At 46.2% G+C, this 21,338-nt stretch overlaps 2 long non-coding RNA genes across 3 annotated transcripts in view; both read right to left on the reverse strand.

Annotated features, from left to right (window-relative positions):
• Nucleotides 1-3,445: 3,445 nt before the first annotated feature.
• Nucleotides 3,446-9,990, reverse strand: LOC116967109. The gene is made up of 3 exons (XR_004410143.1): nt 8,810-9,990; nt 7,395-7,399; nt 3,446-3,461 (listed from the first exon to the last, which is right to left on the reverse strand). It is a non-coding gene; the product is annotated as an uncharacterized LOC116967109 (long non-coding RNA).
• Nucleotides 9,991-10,251: 261 nt separating this feature from the next.
• Nucleotides 10,252-21,338, reverse strand: part of LOC116967114 — a 41,667-nt gene continuing 30,580 nt past the window's right edge. For both annotated transcript variants that reach the window (XR_004410146.1, XR_004410147.1), the window contains exon 2: nt 10,252-12,222. This is a non-coding gene — a long non-coding RNA (uncharacterized LOC116967114). The remainder of the gene's footprint in view (nt 12,223-21,338) is intronic.

The raw sequence follows: 21,338 nt of genomic DNA on the forward strand, positions 1-21,338 counted from the left end.
CGCGACCTTTACAGGCAACTGCCAGCGCACGTCATAGGTCGCTGAAATTTTGTTGAATATTCAGTGGCGACCAGAAAGACGCTACGACTCTTTGGAGACCTCTCACGACAATAGGCTGTATGGTCATGAGAGGTCTCCTATGTATGGTCATGAGAGGTCTCCAAAGAGTCGTAGCGTCTTTCGGCGACCTATGACGGGTGCCGGCAGTCGCCTGTAAAGGTCGCGTAAGTGGGGCAGGCCCTTTAAGCCTTTTCTGCGTCCATCATTTTAATTGTTCCCCTGTAGGCCTTCAGTTGGCTTGCCCGTCCGATGCTGTAATTCCCAAAACCTATCCCCACATTTAAAAATAGTAGTCTTTGGTCTGTGCAGGGATATTAGATTAAAATGGGATTGGGTTAAGTATGTCTTTGGCCTCTAACCTTGATATTTATTTAGAGTCACAGCATGGAAACAGTCCCATTTGACACCATACTAAACAAGATGCCGGTGTAAGCTAGACTAATTTGCCTGCATTTGGCCCATATCCCATATCTTTGAATCTTTGTCTGTGACCCTATCCCTCTAAAACGTCCCTATCCACATATAGAGTCATAGAGTGATATATTGTGGAAACAGGCCAAATGTTTCACCCCAACTCGCCCACACCGGCAAACATGTCCCAGTTACACCAGTCCCACCTGCCTGTGTTTGGTTCATATCCCTCCAACCCAGTCCAATCCATGTACCTGTCTAACTGCTTCTTAAACATACACCTCTTATGATTGTGTACACCTCTATAAGATCACCGTTCATCCTCCTGCGCTCCAGGGAATAGAATCCCTGCCTATTCAACCTCTCTCTAGAGCTCAGACCCTCTAATCCTGGCAACATCCTCATAAATCATATTTGTCCAAATGTCTTTTCAATGTTGTTATTGTACTTGCCTCAACTACCTCCTCTAGCAGATCTTTCGATATACCTATCACCCTCTGTGTGCAAAGGTTGCCTTGCAAGTTCCAGAGACTGCTGCTGTCCTTTTATCGGTGCTCCATTGAGAGCATCCTAACATACTGTGTATGCGTATGGTACACCAGCTGCACAGCGGCTCAGAGGAAAGCGCTCCAGAGGGTCATTGACAACGCCCAGAGGATTGTCGGCTGCCCTCTCCTTACCTTGGAGGACTTACACAGTTCCCGCTGCGTCAAAAAATCCCAGAGTATTATAAAGGACATTTCCCACCCCGGACATTCCCTGTTTGAACTGTTGCCGTCAGGCAGACGGTACAGATCTACAAGGACAAGGACAAACAGACTTAAAAACTGTTTTTACCCCACTGCTATAAAGGCACTAAATGTAGCCGCCAAGGAACGCAGGGGCGATACATACTAAGGGACTGTGGTACACTGTGAAATCGACAGAAGGATGTAGGGCTGGGTGTTTATGCGTGCTATGTTCATGATATTTATTTTAGTTGTTTATCTTTTTTTAATATTTTACCTTGTATGTATCGTTAGCTTTTAGAAATGTTTGAATGGTGCACTGACTGGCTGACATTTTTAAATTTTGTTGTACATGGTTCATGTTACAATGACAATAAAGAAACTATTCTATTCTTATTCTATTCTATTAGATTTTTCACACAGAGAGTTGTGAATTTGTGGAATTCTCCGCCTCAGAATGTAGTGGAGGCCGCTTCACATGATGCATTCAAAACAGTGGGTGTGGAGCGTTTTTGAAAGCGGGGCGGCTGAGTGATCACTGACCTCCGGCTTCGGGGGGAGGGTGTGGGAGGGGGTCGTTCTCCCTCCCACGGTAGGGAGTTTTTTGAAATTTGTTGTATTAAAACTATGTTTTTATGCATTGTAGAAGTATGATTTCAATGTTTTTTGAAGTATTTTTAAGATAATGTAGGGCCTACATGAGAGATAGGAGCAGTTGATTATTATTTTTATTATTGCTTGACCTCCAAAAACTGGGGGATAATAATACAGGCCACCCCCCACCTCAAAAAGTGGGGGGATATATCCCCCATCCCCCCCACCCCCACTTTTTAATGTGTTATAATTTCAAGTGTTATTTTGTTTTGTTTAGAATTTAGAATTTTGCTAGAATTTAGAAGATTGAGGGGGGATCTTATAGAAACTTACAAAATTCTTAAGGGGTTGGACAGGCTGGATGCAGGAAGATTGTTCCCGATGTTGGGGAAGTCCAGGACAAGGGGTCACAGTTTAAGGATAAGGGGGAAATCCTTTAGGACCGAGATGAGAAAAACATTTTTCACACAGAGTGGTGAATCTCTGGAACTCTCTGCCACAGAAGGCAGTTGAGGCCAGTTCATTGGCTATATTTAAGAGGGAGTTAGATGTGGCCCTTGTGGCTAAAGGGATCAGGGGGTATGGAGAGAAGGCAGGTACAGGATACTGAGTTGGATGATCAGCCATGATCATATTGAATGGCGGTGCAGGCTCGAAGGGCCGAATGGCCTACTCCTGCACCTATTTTCTATGTTTCTATGTTTGTAGTTGGAAAAGACAATAGACAATAGACAACAGGTGCAGGAGTAGGCCATTCGGCCCTTTGAGCCAGCACCGCCATTCAATGTGATCATGGCTGATCATCCCCAACCCGTACCACGTTCCGGCCTTCTCCCCATTTCCCCTGACTCCGTTCCCGAAAATGCGCTCCTGACTCCCGAAAAAGGGACAAGAAATAATCATGACATTTCCTGAGTTTGAAAAGTCATACAAATTATGTTACCTCCTCTCCTCTCCACACCACCAACCTGTCTGTTGCTGGCCCCACTTATCCCTGTCTGTGTGGCCCGGATTGCAGTCGGGCGGGTGTCGGGCACTGATGATGGAAATGATTGCAAGTTCTCTTTCCCTCTCAGGCACAAAGCGCTGGAGTAACTCAGCAGATGGGACAGCATCTCCGGAGGACAATGTTTCCAGAGATCCATGTTCTCCAGAGATGCTGCCTGACCTGCTGAGTTCCTCCAGCACTTTGTGTCCTTTGGTGTATTAACCAGCAGCTGCAGTTCTCTGTTTCTTCTCTTCTCATTCCTTCTGTTTGACTATAACATGCAGAATTGGCAGGGCAACAACTTTTATAATAAAAATGTCCACGAACTTCTGTGTGTTCATAACTGGAAAACTCCATCAGAGATAGGCACAGACTGAAGAAGGGTCTCGACCCGAAACGTCATCCAGTCCTTTTCTCCAGAGATGCTGCCTGCCCTGCTGAGTTACTCCAACATTCTGTGTCTATCGTCGGTGTAAACCAGCATCTGTAGTTCCTTCCAGCACATGTGAGCAATGAGGATGGACACGAAATGCTGGAGTAACTCAGTGGGTCGGACTGAGTATGAAGAAGGGTTCCAACTCGAAACGTCGCTTATCCATGCTCCCCAGAGATGCTGCCCGACCCACTGAGTTACTCCAGCAGTTTGTGTCTAAGTTCTGTTAGACCAGCATCTGCAGTTCCTTCCTACAAACGCCATCAAAGACAGTGTCGCGATTTGCTCAAATGTCCCGTTCGATCGCGCACAAAGTAGTGTCCATTGGCTAATCTCTTCTATTCCGCCTCTTTCATTGGCCAACTGTGTGGCGAGAGTTGACCATTGGGGGAGCAGAATCCCAGTCCGGCCGCTGTGATTGGCCGGCAGTGGCGACGGGGCCTCGGTGACGGCACAATTAACCTGTTGCAGTGGTTGGTTGGCGGCTGCTGTCAATCACAGGCGTTCCTACAGCGACTCGAGCAACTTGGGGCTACGCATTATGAAACATGTCTAGCCAAAAGAAGTGGGGGAGCTACAGCCCCCCCCCCCCCCCCCGGTTCTGCAGCCCATGCAAAAGAGAGCTAGATAGAGCTCTTAGGGCAAGCTGAATCAAGGGATATGAGGAGAAGGCAGGAGCGGGGTACTGATTGTGGATGATCAGCCATGATCACATAGAATGGCGGTGCTGGCTCGAAGGGCCAAATGGCCTACTCCTGCACCTATTGTCTATATATCGATGTATCTATGTAAATATTTCCCCTCTTACCTTAAACCTATGTCTACTTGAATTCTTGTTTCCCCTGCCCCGGGGAAAAGATTTTGTGAATTCATCCTATCTATTCTACTCATGATTTGAGATATCTCATGATCATTTGGATCATCCTCAGCAGTCCTAGAAATACAGTTTTAGTCTGCCCAAACTTTCCCTGTAGCTCAGGCCCTCGAGACCTGGCAACATTCTATAAGTGTGTGGGAAGGAACTGCAGGTGCTGGTTTACAACAACGATGGGCACAAAATGCTGGAGTAACTCAGCAAGTCAGGCAGCATCTCTGGAGAAAAGGAATATTCCTTTTCTTCAGAGATGCTGTCTATCATCCTATACATTTTCTCTGCACACGTTCCAATTGAATGGCTACTTTCCTAAAGCAGGGTGACCAAAGCTGAACTGAACACGATACTCTTGGTGTATTTCTGTGTATCAGTGTCACAGTTAATTTGAAGAACGTTGAAATATCTTACCACCATAACATTTGTGTACAAATCCAAGCTGTGACACTACTGCACTCAGTTAACATACGATGAGCGTTTGACTGCACTGGGCCTGAACTCACTGGAGTTTAGAAGGATGAGGGGGAAACTCATTGAAACTTACCGAATAGTGAACGGCTTGTATAGAGTGGACATGGAGAGGATGTTTCCACTAGTGGGAGGGTCTAGGACTAGAGGGCGTAGCCTCAAAATTAAAGGATGTTGCTTTAGGAAGGAGATGAGGAAGAATTTCTTTAGACAGAGGGTGGTGAATCTGTAGAATTCTTTGCCACAGAAGGCTGTGGAGGCCAAGTCAGTGGATACTTTTAAGGCAGAGATAAATAGATTCTTGATCAGTGCGGGTGTCAGGGATTATGGGGAGAAGGCAGAAGAATGTGGTTCGGAGGGAAAGATAGATCAGCCATGTTTGAATGGCGGAGTAGACTTGATGGGCCGAATGGCCTAATTCTGCTTCTATCACGTATGACCTTGTAACCATGTGACTGCAAACAGCAGGGGAGATCAACCAAGCTGTTTAAACAAAGAGGCAAAATCTACTTATGATTTTGATAGTCATTGCCAGACAGAATGATGTAGGCCAATGCCTTGTATACAAATAGCTCAAATTTTATAAGCAGCTTGCAATCACGGACAATGAAAATAAATGTCTCTTCAAGGATCACCATGTGTTTTAGGTGTTTGGTAATTATTCAAACATGTGTCTCCACAAGGAAGCAATGGAGAGCGATCTGCCCTCAGCTCCCTGGGATCTCCAAGTGAGGTGACATTTCACAAGTTCAATAGACACTGAAGTTAATGAAAAATCCTGACAGCCTCGAGGATTACACAAGTGCAGAGCTGGGAAAGTGTTGACAGAGTACATCGGTAGCATATTTTTTAAACCAAGCTGTCTACACGGCGGGTACACTGGACTTGTGTTTATTTGAAGGATGAATGTGTAATGAACACAAGATAACAGCTCGAAACAGAAACTGGGTAGCTGGGAAGCGCAAAGCAAGGTTCAACGCTCTGGCCGATACTAATTCTCACAGCTCCGTAACTGTGTCAGCAGTCTGTTGAACAACATCAGCTCAGGTTAAAGTAAACTATGAAAAATTGAATGGAGTTCAATTGTTTTCTCTGGCCTGGCTCCTCTCCTCCCGAACTAGCCATAATAATATTCTCCAACTAATCTTCCAAGAACTGTCCAAGCCACGAGTCAGGAGGCTTTAATTCATAAGTTCAAGGGGCAGAATTAGGCCATTCGGCCCATCAAGTCTATTCCGCCATTCAATTATGGCTGATCTATCTCTCCCTCTCAACCTCATTCTCCTGCCTTCTCTCATAACCCCCAGATACCCGTACTAATCAAGAATCTGTCAATCTCACACATTACAAATATCCATTGATGGCCTCCACAGCTCTCTGTCGCAATGAATTCCACAGATTCACCACCATCTGACTAAAGTAATTCCTCCCCATCGCCTTTCTAAAGGTACGTCCTTTTATGCTGAGGCTACGGCCTCTGTCCCTAGACACTCCCACTAGTGGAAACATCCACATCCTCTCTATCCAGGCCTTTAATGTAATGATTTGATTGTCACATGCAGTGCAACTGGCTTGTAAGCACAATATTAATAGACAAGTATAATAAACAGAAATATATTAATAATCCCAATATTAGTGCAAAAAATCCTGAAGTCCTTAGTGCAACCGAAGATAGTGTTGTGAGATGGTTGCTAGTTCAATTTATTCTTGAACCTGGTGGTCATGGTTTTCAGATTCCTATACCTTCTTCCTGATGATAGAAGTGAAATAAGACTGAGCCAGGGTAGTGCACGTCTCCGATGATGCTGGCTGCCTTTTTCAAGCAGGGCCTCCTATACATCCTATCATAGAAACATAGAAAAATAGAACATAGGTGCAGTAGTAGGCCATTCGGCCTTCCAGGCCAGCACAACCATTCAATATGATCATGGCTGATTTTCCAAAATCAGCACCCCGTTCCTGCCTTCTCCCCATATCCCTAGATTCCTTTAGCCCCAAGAGCTATATCTAACTCTCTTGAAAACATCCAGTGAATTGGCCTCCACTGCCTTCTGTGGCAGAGAATTCCACAGATTCCCAACTCTCTGGGTGAAAAGGTATTTCCTCATCTCAGGCCTACCCCTTATTCTTAAACTGTGACCCCTGGTTCTGGACTCCCCCAACATCGGGTACAATGGTGGAGAGGGCAGCAGTGATAGACAAGACGGTTCTTGCCTCTTATTCTGACTTCTTGTGCCCATCTAATTCTGATCCCTTCATCTGACTACATCCTAGCGTTTGGAATTATTTCCTTAAATCTTCCCAGTTACTTTGTGCTGTTCCTCCATACCTATTTCTTTGACCCAACCTTTGATCACTTGTTAAACCTCACTTATAGCAGAAAGCTCTGTTTAGTTTAGTCTCGAAATACAGTGTAAAAACAGGCCCTTCAGCCCACTGAATCCATGCTGACCAATGGTCGCACGTACACTAGTTCTATCCTATACAACAGGGATAATTTACAGATGCCAAATAACCTACGTGTAGGAGGAAACCAGAGTACCGGGGGGAAAAGCCCATGCAGTCACAGGGAGAACATGCAAACTCTATACAGAGAGCACCCGTAGTTAGGATCGAACCAGGGTCTTTAACACTGTAAGGCAGCAAATCTATTGCTGTTCTACCGGGCCACCCCCTCATAGAGTCATAGAGTGATACAGCCCAACTTCCCACACTGGCCAACGTGTCCCAGCTACACTAGTCCCACCTGCCCGGGCTTGGCCCATATCCCTCCAAACCTGTCCTATCCATGTACCTGTCTAACTGTTTCCTAAATGTTAGGATAGTCCAAGCCTCAACTACCTCCTCTGGCAGCTTGTTCAATACACCCACACCCTTTCTGTAAAAATGTTACCCCTCAGAATCCTATTAAATCTTTCCCCCTTCAACTTAAACCAATGTCCTATGGTCCTCAATTCCCCAACTCTGGGAAAGAGATTCTGTATCTACTCGATCTGGTCCTCTCGTGATTTTATACACTTCTATAAGATTTGCTTAATTTTCAGATTAACACCTGTAGAAAACACATTGAAGAAAGTTTTTACAAGGATGGTGCAATAAATACCAGGGAAGTGCGAAAAACTGGAGTCCCTTCTCCCCAAAATATCGACCTCGTTGTCTATCTGTGAAGACCTAGGTAGTGGAATTAGAACAAATCTTGGAGAAACTCGGCGGGTCAGGCAGCATCTGTGGAGAAGAGGAATGGGTGACGTTTCGTGTCGACCGGAAATGGCATCTATTCCATTTCTCCAGATGCTGCCTGCCCTGCTGAGTTGCTCCAACATTTTGTGTCTGCCAGCATCTGCAGTTCCTTCCTGCACAGTCTGGTGTAAAGCAAACAACTCTACATCAACGTTGGGAAGACAAAGGAGGTGATTGTGGACTTCAGAAAAGGCAGCTACATCCCCCCTCCCCTCTACATCGGAGGAGAAGCTGTGGAGATGGTGTCCAGATTTAAATATCTGGGGGTGCACATTTCTAATGACCTCACCTGGATCTGTAACACGGGCTAGCATCATTAAAAAAGCCCACCAACGCCTTTACTTCTTGACGAAGCAGATGCATGCTGGCTGGCCTCAGCACCCCAGTCCTGACATCATTTTACAGGTGTGTGGTGGAGAGCGTCCTCACACCGTGTATCACAGTGTGGTACGAAAAATGCTCTGCTGCTGACAGGAAGGCGTTGCAGAGGGTGGTCAAATCTGCCCCCAAAAAATCACAAATAACTGCCTCCCTGCCATTGAGGACATTTACATCAGCAGGTGCAAGAGCAGAGCCTCAAACATCATGAAGGACCACACCCACCCGGCAAATGGATTCCTTGCCCCCCTCCCCTCAGGGAGAAGGCTGCGCAGCATAAAGGCCAGGACAACAAGGCTTAAAGCCAGCTTCTTCCCTGAGGCGGTGAGACTTTTAAACGCCCTACCTCACTGACTGAACCCTCACTACCTCAGTGAACTGTCTGCTGCTGCTGCTGCTGCTGCTGATGCTATGGACATTATTATGCTGCTGTCTTTTAACCATGTTGCTTTTTTTACTTTTTACTATTTACTCATTATTATTTAGATTTTATTGTGGAAGGTTTTTACATGTTAGAATTTATTGATGTCTTTACTGCACTTTATTGATGTTTTACGCTGCTCGGACCTGAGTACAAATTTCATTCATGATTCATGTGGAAGCATGTTTTTTTATCGAATGACAATAAATAAATGAACTGAACATATTTGTCTGTGATATCAGAACTGCCTCAAGCTATCAGAAAGGCGGCAGGGCTATTATATTTCCAATAAGAGATTTATAAGAAGCTTCTTCAAGGTCAGGCTGGCGGATATGTGGAATTGCATAAGACATCGAGAATCATAGAGTCATACTACATGGAAACAGGACCTTCAGACCTTCAGCTCATGCTGACTAATGTGACCCATCTACACTAGTCCAATCTTCCTGCATTTGGCCCAGATACCTCTAAACATTTCCTATCCATGTACCTTTCCAAATGTCTTTTAAATGTTGTTATAGTACCAGCCTCAACTACCTCCTGTGGCAACGTGTTCAATACACCCATCACCCTCTGTGTGAAAGACTGAAGCAAATATATTGTTTCCCCTTAATGAATCCATGCCAAAGGAGAAATAAATAGGAAGATAAATGGATGGTAGAGATTGTTCATGAAGAGTGCAAACATTACTGTGGACCAGTTTCAATACTCTTTAATTCCATGAACATTTAGGCTTTACAATGTTTTGAATTGTTCCCCAACTTAATTTAAAATCATTGTGTAGCATTCACATTGTGTTGTATAATTGTGTGAACATTATACACTGATAGAAATCAGAACAGGCTAAAATTGAGTTTACTTTAGTTTAGAGATAACAGGAAACAGGCCCCTCGGCCCTCCAAGTCTGCGCCAACCAGCGTTCCCCATATCCTAGCACTGTGCTACACACCCTAGGGAAAATTTGCAATGTTACCAGGCCAATTAAACTACAAACCTGTATGTTTTTGGAGTGTGGGAGAAAACTGAAGCGTCCAGGGAAAACCCATGCGGTCACGGGGAGAACGTACAAACTCCATGTAGACAGCACCAGTAGTAAGGATCGAACCCGGGTCTCTGGTGATCTAAGGCAGCAACTCTACTGCTGCACCACTGTGCCTAAATCTGGCATCAAACAGAAGTGTGGATATGACAGTAGCAGACAGATGTGACCTGACCTGCAGGGGCTTTCCAACTTTCTCTTTTACGTCAACTATGGCGTTATGTATTTCAGAGATCCAACAGTGTCATTCTCTTTCCTGTTTGCTCGGCATGGTGGCGCAGCAGTAGAGTTGCTGCCTTACAGCGCCTGCAGCGCCAGAGACCCTGGTTCAATCCCGACTACGGGTGCTATCTGTACGGAATTTGTATGTTCTCCCTGTGACCACAAGGGTTTTCTCCCGGTGCTCCGGTTTCCACCCAAACTCCAAAGACGTACAGGTTTGCAGGTTAATTGGCTTGGTGTGAAAGTAAAAGTTGTCCCCAGTGTGTGTAGGGTAGTGTTAATGTGCGGGGATCACTGGTCAGTGCAGGTACGGTGGGCCGAAGGGTCTGTTTCCGCACTGTATCTCTAAACTAAACTAAGTTCACTGCTGTCTATTTACCTTCTATGGACGGAGCAGCTTCAATTAACAAGCCTTTATCATCTCTGTCAACCCACACATTGTTGTGTCAATACGTCTCTTGCTTTCCACGCGATTACAGGCTTTTCCCCTCATTCCCACACCTTGCCCAGCAACTTACAATGGTTACCAAATTTCTACACCTTTCTAGTCCTCGGATGCTGTTGAGAATCTCCCACATTTTCTCTTTACATCTGTTCATGTACATTGCTCCAATATAATGCGTTCAATCGAGCAAAGACAACTAGCACCAAGGTTGTACTCCTGTGCATCACTCCAACGCAAGGTATCATGCTCCAGTGCATCACTCCAACGCAAGGTATCATGCTCCAGTGCATCACTCCAATGCAAGTTGTCATGCTCCAATGCATCATTCCTATGCAAGGGGTTGTGACCCAGTGCGTCACACCAATGCATCCTGCTCCAATGCATCATTCCAATGCAAGGTGTCGTGCTCCAATGCATCATTCCAATGCAAGGTACCATGCTCCAACGTATCATTCCAATGCAAGGTGTCGTGTTTCAATGCATCATTCCAATGCAAGGTACCATGCTCCAACGTATCATTCCAATGCAAGGTGTCATGTTCCAATGCATCATTCCAATGCAAGGTGTCATGCTCCTATGCATTATTCCAATGCAAGGTGTTGTGCTCCAATGCAAGGTATCATGCTGCAGTGCATCCAATGCAAGTTGTCATGCTCCAATGCATCATTTCAATGCAAGGCGTTGTGCTCCAATGCAAGGTATCATGCTCCAGTGCATCACTCCAATGCAAGTTGTCATGCTCCAATGCATCACTCCAATGCAAGGTGTTGTGCCCCCGTGCATCATTCAAATGCAAGGTATTACAATCTTACATAATTCCAGCAGAAGTTTCCCAATATTCCAAAGTAACATATTGTACTCCAGTACAGTATTCTGATGTAAAGTGTTGTAAACCTGTGATTTATTGCAGCAGCAGGTAATCCAACACATTATGCCAGCACAAGAGATTGTATTCCCATAAGATGTGGTAATCGAGTACATTATTCCATCAAATGTATTATAAGACCAAAGAAAGGATTTGTATTCCAATGGATTATTCTTGTGCAAGGTATTTTGTTGCGGTACATAATTCCTACATCAAATATTGTATTCCAGAGCAGAATTCTGGTGGGAACTGTCCCAGGTCATTTCCAAAGTAAGGCGCTATACGCTTGTCCAATACATGTTGCCATGATCCAGTGTCGTATTCCAGTTTGTATTATTGTATTCCATGTGTAATTCTGATCCCAGGTTTTAGTTCAGAGATACAGTGCAGAAACAGGCCCTTCGGCCCATCGACCAGCAATGGGAGGAAACCGAAGAGCTCTGAGATAACCCACTCAGGTCACAGGGAGAACGTACAAACTCCATACAGACAGCTCCTGTAGTCCGGATCGAACCTGGGTCTCCGGCGTTGCAAGCTCTGTCAGGCAACAACTCTACCGCTGCGCCACCGTGCCAGGTTCAAGGTTCCAGTAGAATATTCCATTTGTGTTCCCGCACATTGTTCCACCATTTCACTCTGGATGTTGTATTTCAGTTGAGCTCCAGTATAAATTGCTGTATTCTGTTCCAATGCAATGTTATAATCATAATCCAGCACATTATTCCATTATTGTAGCGTGTTACATTATTCTAAACACAAGGTGTTCCTTTCGAATTATTCCAACCATTGTAACACCTTCCAGTACACAAATCCAATTTGAAGTGCTGTGTGACTCTGCAATATCCCATCGTGTATTTTTATTCCAATGAAGTATTCCAACATCTGTCAGGTTTCACAACGTTTCCAGGATGAGAGGTTCCACAGAGCATTAGCCCAACATGAGCTGTGATACTCCAGTCTATCAGTCAAAGCTGGGCAGCTTTGTTTCGAAGCGCCTTGGCAAAGGGCTAGAGGCAGTCAGACGTCTATCTTCTAGTCCCGATGTCACTCGTTGTCAATCTGCATCAACAAACAGACAGAGTCACACACAACATGCCACATTTAGTTTAGTTTAGTTTACTTTAGAGAAACAGGCCCCTCGGCCCGCCGAGCCCGTGCCAGCCAGCGATCCCCGCACATTAACACTATCCTACACACACTAGGGATATTTTACATTAATACTAAGCCAATTAACCTACACTACAATAATGATACGATACGATATTTGAGAATATGGGGTAAGCCACTTAGAACGGAGACGAGGAAACACTTTTTCACACAGAGAGTTGTGAGTCTGTGGCATTCTCTGCCTCAGTGAGCGGTGGAGGCCAGTTCTCTGGATGCATTCAAGAGGGAGTCAGATAGAGCTCTTAAAGATAGCGGAGTCAAGGGGTATGGGGAGAAGGCAGGAACAGGGCACTGATTGTGGATGATCAGCCATGGTCACATTGAATGGCGGTGCTGACTCAAAGGGCCAAATTGGCCTATTGCTGCACCTATTGTCTAGTGTCTTCTGTCTATTGATACGATAGAACTTTTTTTTATCCCTGGAGGGAAATTGATCTGCCAACAGTCATAAAAACACAAAATACATGAAACATGAAATTAAAGTGACAAGTGGAAAGGATTTGGAATGTGCAAAGATTGGGGAGGTGAGGAGGGGGGGGGGGGGGGGAGGTGGAGAGGGGGGGGGGGGGGGGGGGGGGGGGGAGTCAGTCTACCCCATGACAGAAGGGAGAGGAGTGGTACAGTTTTATAGCTGGAGTACTTGAGTACTGGAGTACAAACCTGTACATCTTAGGAGTGCATATAAAACTATTCCTCCAAACAAGATTTGCTTGGTGTAGGATGTTACAAGCTCTGAATATAACAGGCCGATCAGCCGTACACATTCTGTAGAATGACTGACATTATGTTTATAGATAGTCAATTTAGGATATTTTGCTTATATAATCATAACACACTCAAACATTGTGACAGACAAAAACACAGCTCTGGAAATCTTCCAAATAACAATACCCAACAAATATTTATCACGTGTGGGAAGGAACTGCAAATGCTGGTTTACACCAAAGACAGACGTAAATGATAGACACAAATGATTGCATGGTTAGCATAAGATGAGCGCTTGACATCATCATCGTTGAAAACATTAGTGACACAGCTGGTTTCCAACGGGAATTTCCTTACAATGCTACGTACGACTGTGATCGCAACTTCCACTGAAATGTAGATGGCCGTTGGCTCGCTAGGAGCTCATCAGCCCTTTAACATGTCTTGTTTTTGGTCCTGATAGGGGTCTACAGCCCCCTCCTCACCTGGCAAACCAGGTGGGGGAAGACGGTTTAGTCGCCGACTATCCGACCATGGAGCAGGTAGCGCAGGATTACATGGTACCCGTGGAGGGGGGAACTTCATCCGACCTGACCTGAACAAAGCACTGGACTTCTACTCGCTGGAGTTTAGCTGGGGGGACCTCATTGAAACATACAGAGTAATGAAAGGCATAGAACGGTGCAGGCTCGAAGGGCCGAATGGCCTACTCCTGCACCTATTTTCTATTTTCTATGTTTCTATAGGCTGGATGTGGAAAGGATGTTTCCAGTTGTTGGAGAGTCTAGGACCAGAGGTCATAGCATCAGAATTAAAGGGCGCACTTTTGGAAAGGAGGTGAGGAGGAACTTCTTCAGTCAGAGGGTAATTAACCTGTGGAACTCATTACTCATTGCCACAGAGGGCTGTGGAGGCCAAGTCAGCGGATATTTTTAAGACAGAGATAGACAAATTCTTGATTAGAACAGGTGTCAAGGGTTATGGGGGGGGGGGGGAGGCAGGAAAATTGAATTAGGAGGCAGAAATCAGCCATGATTGAATGGTGGAGTGGACTCGATGGGCTCAATGGCCTAATTCTACTCCTATAACCTGTGAACATGAACAAACCGCTGAAGTAACTCAATGGGAAAGGCAGCATCTCCGGAGCGAAGGAATGGCTTACATTTTTGGTCAAGACCCTTTCACTCTCTCCTGACTCTCAGTCAGAAAAGGTGTCTCAAGACAAAACGTCACCCATTCCTTCTCTCCAGAGATGCTGCCTGATCCACTTAGTTACTCCAGCATTATGTGTCTATCTTCGGAGTAAACCGAAGATCTGCAGTTCCTTCCTGCGCATTTTAATAATAATAATAATAATATTAATAATAATAATGCATTTTAGTTATGGGCGCCTCTCAGAACATTCAAGGCCACCTTACAGTTAAAACAAGCAAATTACAAATATATAAATAAAAGGAAACAAAAACAACATATCCATGAATTTGATAGAAAGTGGAGTTACATGGGATAGGCCAGTGAATAGGTGAGTTTTGAGGGAGATTTTAAAGGTGGGGAGAGACTCTATGGTACGGATGGATGGATAGTGGGAGAGTTCCAGAGGCGAGGGGCAGAATGACTGAAGGCTCTGAACCCCATCGTGGACAGGCCGGCAGATGGAGTGGAGAGCAAGGAGGAAGAAGCGGATCGGAGATGTTGCCTGCTTCACTGCAAAATCTCCTCAAGGCATGCCGACTTTGAAGAAGTTCCCATCCTCTCTCCAATGAGAGTTCTGCAACACCCTCTCTCGCTGCTCACCCTCTGCGATTCCTCCTTTTCATGTACCTTTTCATATCCTCGTTTCTTTATCTCCTGCTTCAGCCTGAGGTCTCGATCCGAAACGTCACCGATTCCTTTTCTCCCGAGATGCTGCCTAACCCGCTGAGCTACACCAGCATTTTAAGTGTCTCTACTCAGTGTAAACTGGCATCTGCCGTTCCTTCTCACAAATATTTAAAAAGGCTGCATTTAAGATATTTGATAAAGAAATAAAAAATTTCAAAGCTACAAGGAATCTAATTTTATGAATCACCTGAAAAGCAGCAGTACAATACATGCATAAATGCAAGATATAAACATTATCTTTCAGTTCTTCACTGAAAGGATAATGCTTATTAGTTGCAAACAGTAGTCATCCAAATTTGATGCAAACAAATTTGAACATGAGAGCAGGCAGTGCAAGCCTTCAGAGAGGGAAAAAAATTCAATTTGCTCTCAAAGGTTTTCCTTTGAATAAGAAAATAAATTTGTTATATTCTAGTTTAGTTTTATTTTAGAGATACAGGGTGGAAACAGACCCTTCGGCCCATCGAGTCCACGCTGACCAGCGATCACCCCGTGCACTAACATTACCCTACGCACACCAGGGACCATTTACAATTTTACCGAAACCAATTAACCTACAAACCTGTAGTGTTAATGTTGAAGTGTTTGAAGTGTGGGAGGAAGCCGGACACCTGGAGAAAACCCACGCAGGTCATGGAGAGAACGTACAAACTCTGTACAGGCAAGAACCTGTAGTCAGGTTCGAACCCGGGTCTCTGGCGCTGTAAGGCAGCAACTCTATCTCTGTACTACTGTGCCTCCTGAAGATAGACTCTAATTCTGACTCTTACAATCATTAGCCATAGACAGGTAATGAGAATTAAATTAAAAAAACTACAAGCATCTTCAACAGAGTTACATTCTAATAACTCCCTATGAAGCCCCAATAGCACAAACATGTTAATGAATGAATAAGTTTATTGGCCATGTATGTACACATACAAGGAATTTGCCTTGGTGCTCCGCTCGAAATAGTATTGTTTCAAGTAGGGACTTTTAGTCTTCTGCAAATCCAGTGGTTATTGAAATAAGTAAAAGAACATATAGGGTCTTCACAACATGGAAACACACCTTTCAGCCCAACTAGCCCATGCCAACACAGATGGCCATCTACATTAGTCCCACCTGCCCACATTTGGCCCAAATCCCTCTAAACATTTCCTGTCCATGTAGCTGTCCAAATCTATATTACTAAAACTCTGTTCTTGACCGGTTTTGGCGATCTGTGCTGCGATTTCCGAGAGAACGCCGCCACCTACGGCCGTCATTTTTGGCCACTTCGCTCAGAGCCCCCCTCCGCCGCATGTGTGCCGAGGATTTTTCCCGTCGATGAAATATGACAGAGATATTAATGATTTTACAAAATTCCCCATTCTCTCTGCTGCCCCTGCTGGCGGCAGGGGGGAGGGACTATAAAACCAGGAAGTGGTGTGCCTCAATTAGTCTGCAAGCTGGAGGAAGGCAGAGGGTCACGTTTCTCTGAGCTGTGAATAAAACTGAACAAATGTCCACACAACTATGAGTAAGTACCCTTAATGTGGTTTGAAAATGAAAATATGGTTAAAGTAAAAAAGCACTGCCTGCAAATGGTTGTTTGGGTTGAAATAAAAAGGCACTCTCTCTCTCCCCCCCTCTCCTCCCCCTCCCCTCACCTCACCCCCCTCTCAGCACACCCCCTCACTCCCCCCCCTCTTCTCTTCCCCCCCCTCTCCTCTCCCCCCCCCTCTCTCTCTCTCTTTCTCCCCTCTTTTTCTCCCCCTCCTCCCCTCTATCCCCTCCCCCACCGTCCCACCCCTAAACCCCCCTCCCCTCCACACACCCCATACCCCCTTCCCTCCACCCTCCCTGCTCCCCACCTCTCCCCCTCCCCTCACCTCACTCCCCCTCTCAGCACACCCTCTCTCCCCCTCTCCCCCCCTCCCCCTCTCTCTCCCCCTCCCCCCTCTCTACTCCCCCTCTCCCCTCCCCCTCTCCCCTCCCTCTCCTCTCCCCCCAATCCTCTCCCCCATCTCTCCTCCCGCTCTCTCTCCCCCTCCCCTCTCTCTCCTCCCCCTCTCTCCTCCCCCTCTCCCCCCCTCTCTCCCCCCTCTCTCTCTCTCCTCCCTCTCCACCCCTCTCCTCTCCCCCCTCTCCTCTCTCCCCTCTCTCTCTCTCCCCTCTTTTTCTCCCCCTCCTCCACTCCATCCCCTCCTCCACCATCCCTCCCCTAAACCCCCCTCCCCTCCACACACCCCTATCCCCTTCCCTCCACCCTCCCTCCCCCTCCCTGCTCCCCACCTCTCCCATCCCCTCATCTCACCCCCCCTCTCAGCACACCCTCTCTCCCCCTCCCCCCCCCCTCTCTCCCGCCCTCCCCCCTCTCTCCTCCCCCTCTTCCCTCTCTCCCCCCTCCCCCTCTCCCTCCCCCTCTCTCCCCCTCTCTCTCTCCCCCCTCCTCCCCTCCATCCCCTCCCCCCTCCCTCCCTCCCTTAAACCCCCTCCCCTCCACACCCCCTACCCTCTTCCCTCCACCGTCCCCCCTCCCTCCCCCTCCCCCTCCCTGTTCCCCACCTCTCCCCCTCACCCCCCCTCTCAGCACCCCCTCTCTCTCCCCCTCACTCTCACCCTCTCTCTCTCCTCCCCCCCTCTCCCACCCACCCTTCCTCTTCTCCTCCTCCCCACCCTCCTCTCCCTCTTGCCCCTCTCTCTGTGTTTCTGTCTCTCTCTCTGTCCCTGCCCCTTCTCTCTCTGCCCTCACTCTCATCCCCCCCCCCCCCCCCTTCTCTAGATGTGACTGCAAGTTGGGGGCTATGCGTCAATAGATACGGTGGTTATGGGGTAAAAGGAGCAAATTAATAATATTAATATTATATCAAGGGGGGTAATTAGCGTGAGTGCGGGGGGGGGAGATAGTTAGTGTGTGTGATGCTGCATGCCGCCTCCCCCCCCACAACCGCTCATTGGGGGAACAGACCCAACGGGTCTGCACTTGGTCTAGTATCTTTTAAATGTTATTATAGTACCTGCCTCAACTACCTCCTCTGGCAGCTCGTTTCATTTATCCACCTGTAGCAAAAAAGGCACCCTCAGGTTCCATTTAAATCTTTCCTCTCTCACCTTAAACCCATGTCCCCTGGTTTTTGATTCCCCTACTTTGGGTAAAAGACTCAGTGCATTCACCCTATCTATTCCTCTCGTGATTACTCCGTAAAGACCCTAATCGAGTGACAGCCGATGATGACTCCGTAAAGACTGCACCTGAGGTCACGTTCAAAACCGGGTCTCTGGCACCGTAAGACAGCAACTCTACCACTGCGCCACCGTGCCACACCTAGACATGAACTCGGTGGGCCGAAGGGACTGTTTCTATGCTGTATCTTTACACTAAACAGAAGTTATTGTGAGGAGCAACAATACATAGATGTCTAATAACTCAGTCAGATGTATGAGAGTGCTTGCTCAGCCACAACAGGTGACCAGCCTCAGGGTTTTGACTGCAGAAAACCCCAGGAAAGGAACCTTCTGTAAATATTTGAGGAACAAAGTGGGCCTTGTGAACACGTCCAGAATTTCTCATCATTGTTATTTTATTATGCAAATCCTACATGTTCCAGATCTATTTAATCTGTTAAGGCACACTAACACCTCTACCTCCTAGAGTCCTAGAGTGATACAGTGTGGAAAAACAGCGTGATCAGCAGCCAAACTGATCAAAGATTTGTCCCACTGCAGTCGTTCCTCGTTCTCCCTGCTCCCATCCGGCAGAAAACACCGAAGCTTGAAAGCACTCACCACCAGACTCAGGGGTAGCTTTTCTTCCGTCTGTTACCGGGCTTCTGAATGGTCTTTGCAAAGGCAAGTGTAGTGATCAATCTCCTTCTACCACATTGTGGCAATTGGACTTTGTGGAAGTGATGCTGTACAATGTTGAGAACTACATTCTGCTGTAAGGTCATAAGGTCATAAGTGAATGAAGAAGAATTAGGCCATTCGGCCCATCACGTCTACTCCACCATTCAATCATGGATGATCTATCTCTCCTTCCTAATCCCAATCTCCTGCCTTCTCCCCATAACCTCTGATACCCGTACTAATCAAGACTCTATATCTTCATTAAAAATGTCCACTGGTATATATCCACTGGTCTCCAATGCCTTTTGTGGCACAGAATTCCACTGATTCACCACCTTCTGACTAAAGAAATTTCTCCTCATCTCCTTCCTAAAAGAATGTTTGCTCTTTCTTTTGCACTTGATTCAGTTTGATCCTACGTGTATAATATTATCTCACCTGTTTGGATAGCATGAAAAACAATGCTTTTCACTGTACTTCAGCACACTTAAGGGCCTGCCCCACTTGGCAATTTTTACGCTTGAAAAAACACAGTGCATCAATACATCATCACGCCACGTACGCCGCATCACGCCTCACGTCAATTTTTAGATGACCTGATACGTCAATCAATGATGCCGGCAGTCGCCGAAAAAATTGTCAAGTGGGACTGGTCCTTTACACTATCCTACATATATTAGGGACAGTATTTAGATTAAGAGAGGCCCTAGGCTATTCCACTTGTGAGGCCCCCCCCAATCCCCTACCCCCACGACAAGAGGAAGATGGAAGAGTCCACCAGATTGACACCAATGTGCAGTCGAGCGTGGCCAAAGAGATAAGCGCTGGAAAGCTGCGCTTTTTATTTATTTATTGCCAGTGCCAGTGTCGAGTTTTCAGCTGAAAACACTATTATTCTGAAATGGAGGGCAAGGAAAATTACTGGTGTTGTTTAGAGACTACAGTGCAGTTTGACAGCATATGTAAGAAAGGCCTATGCCAGTGTCAAAAATATTATTCACCTGGCCCGTACGAAGCTTTTCAAAAGGGGGGTGGCATGGCAGGATTACAAAAAATGTATGTGAAATAAGTGCACGCAGCGCATATCACAAGCGCGAAGCTCAAAGACCCCTGCTGCCGGTGTGTGGGGTTTTAGATGCTCTATGGAGCATTCTGAGCCTTATTTTTGAGCATTTTTGCACCAGGTTTATGACCAATATTTCAGAAATAATTTTGGTTGAGTCAAGAGTAATGAGTGGTTGTAATGGGATGATTGGGATCATTGTTGTATACATTTTTTTTAATCAAGAATTGAAGTTGGCCTTGGTTTAATAATCAAGTTGTATTGTAAAATGTTATGTAAAATGTTTATATAGGAGCATACAAACACTGCAAATAAAATACTGTAAGTTTTTGCAGTAAATAAAACCTTTTTTTAGAAAATGTTTTGTGTGTTGATTTGATTGCCTGTTACTGTTCGATTGTGTTAGTGTGTGGTGCCATTAAAAGTATGATGCAAAATGAAAGTCTCAAACTATGCAATTCATATATTTCAGTTTCGTTATCAAGGAAAAGAAAGCAGTTCCAATTGTTTGATATTATTAATATGGAGGAGAAAATATAATTGCTCCAAAACCTACCTTAATTTTGCAATCTCACTAAAGATAATCCCCTTTCCCTCCTCCTTCCCCCTCTCTCTCCCTCCACCTCTCCCTCCCTCACCATCTCTCTCACCCCCTCCTCCTTCCCCCCTTCCCCTCCCTCTCTCCCCCCCTCGCCCTCTCTCTCTCCCCCTCCCCTCCCTCTCTCTCCCCCCTCAGCCTCAACCCCCCCTTTCCTCCTCTCACATCCCCCCTCCCCTCTCACTCCCTCCCTACTGAAGGGCCGAATGGCCTACTCCTGCACCTATTTTCTATGTATCTATGTATCTACCCCTCTCTCTCCCGCAACTCAATATTCCACTACTTACCTGGAGTAGACAAGAGGCATCGAGGTGATTGTGTGGAGTGCAAATGGAGATCTGAACCCGCCCTGGCCCACTGCGCACGCGTGGAGAGACAGCGTCATTCTGCGTCACCAGCTTCCCCCAACTGCGCAGGCGCGGATGGTCGCAATTTTTTTCCCCAAAACTTCCAGCGGGCCAGAACCAGAATTTTGGGTAATTTCCGTCAAAGTGGAAACGCTGATAGCGCTCCAATTTTTTTTTCTGTTTTTTTTTACTCTGGGAAAAAAACACCTTGGCCGGAGGCCCCCTATATTTTGAGGCCCTCGGCTTCAGCCTACGAAGCCTGTAGGTAAATCCGGTCCTGCCGAGGTCCCCCTAGATCGTGAGGCCCTCGGCTTAAGCTTGTGAAGCTTATACGTAAATCCGACACTGGACACATTAAAATTTTACCAAGCCAATTAATCTACGTACCAGCACGTCTTTGGAGTGTGGGAGGAAACCGGAGATCCCGGAGGAAAGCCACGCAGGTCACGGGGAGAACGTACAAATTCCGTACAGACAGCACCCGTAGGCAGGATCGAACCCTGGACTCTGGAGCTTTATGGCTGCACACCGTGCCGCAGATAATGTACACAGAGCTCGGCAGCAACTGTAATCCAAATGAAACACTTGGCTACTATTAGTATCT

The sequence above is a fragment of the Amblyraja radiata genome, chromosome 2 (genome assembly GCF_010909765.2).
Source record: "Amblyraja radiata isolate CabotCenter1 chromosome 2, sAmbRad1.1.pri, whole genome shotgun sequence".
NCBI lineage: Eukaryota > Metazoa > Chordata > Chondrichthyes > Rajiformes > Rajidae > Amblyraja > Amblyraja radiata.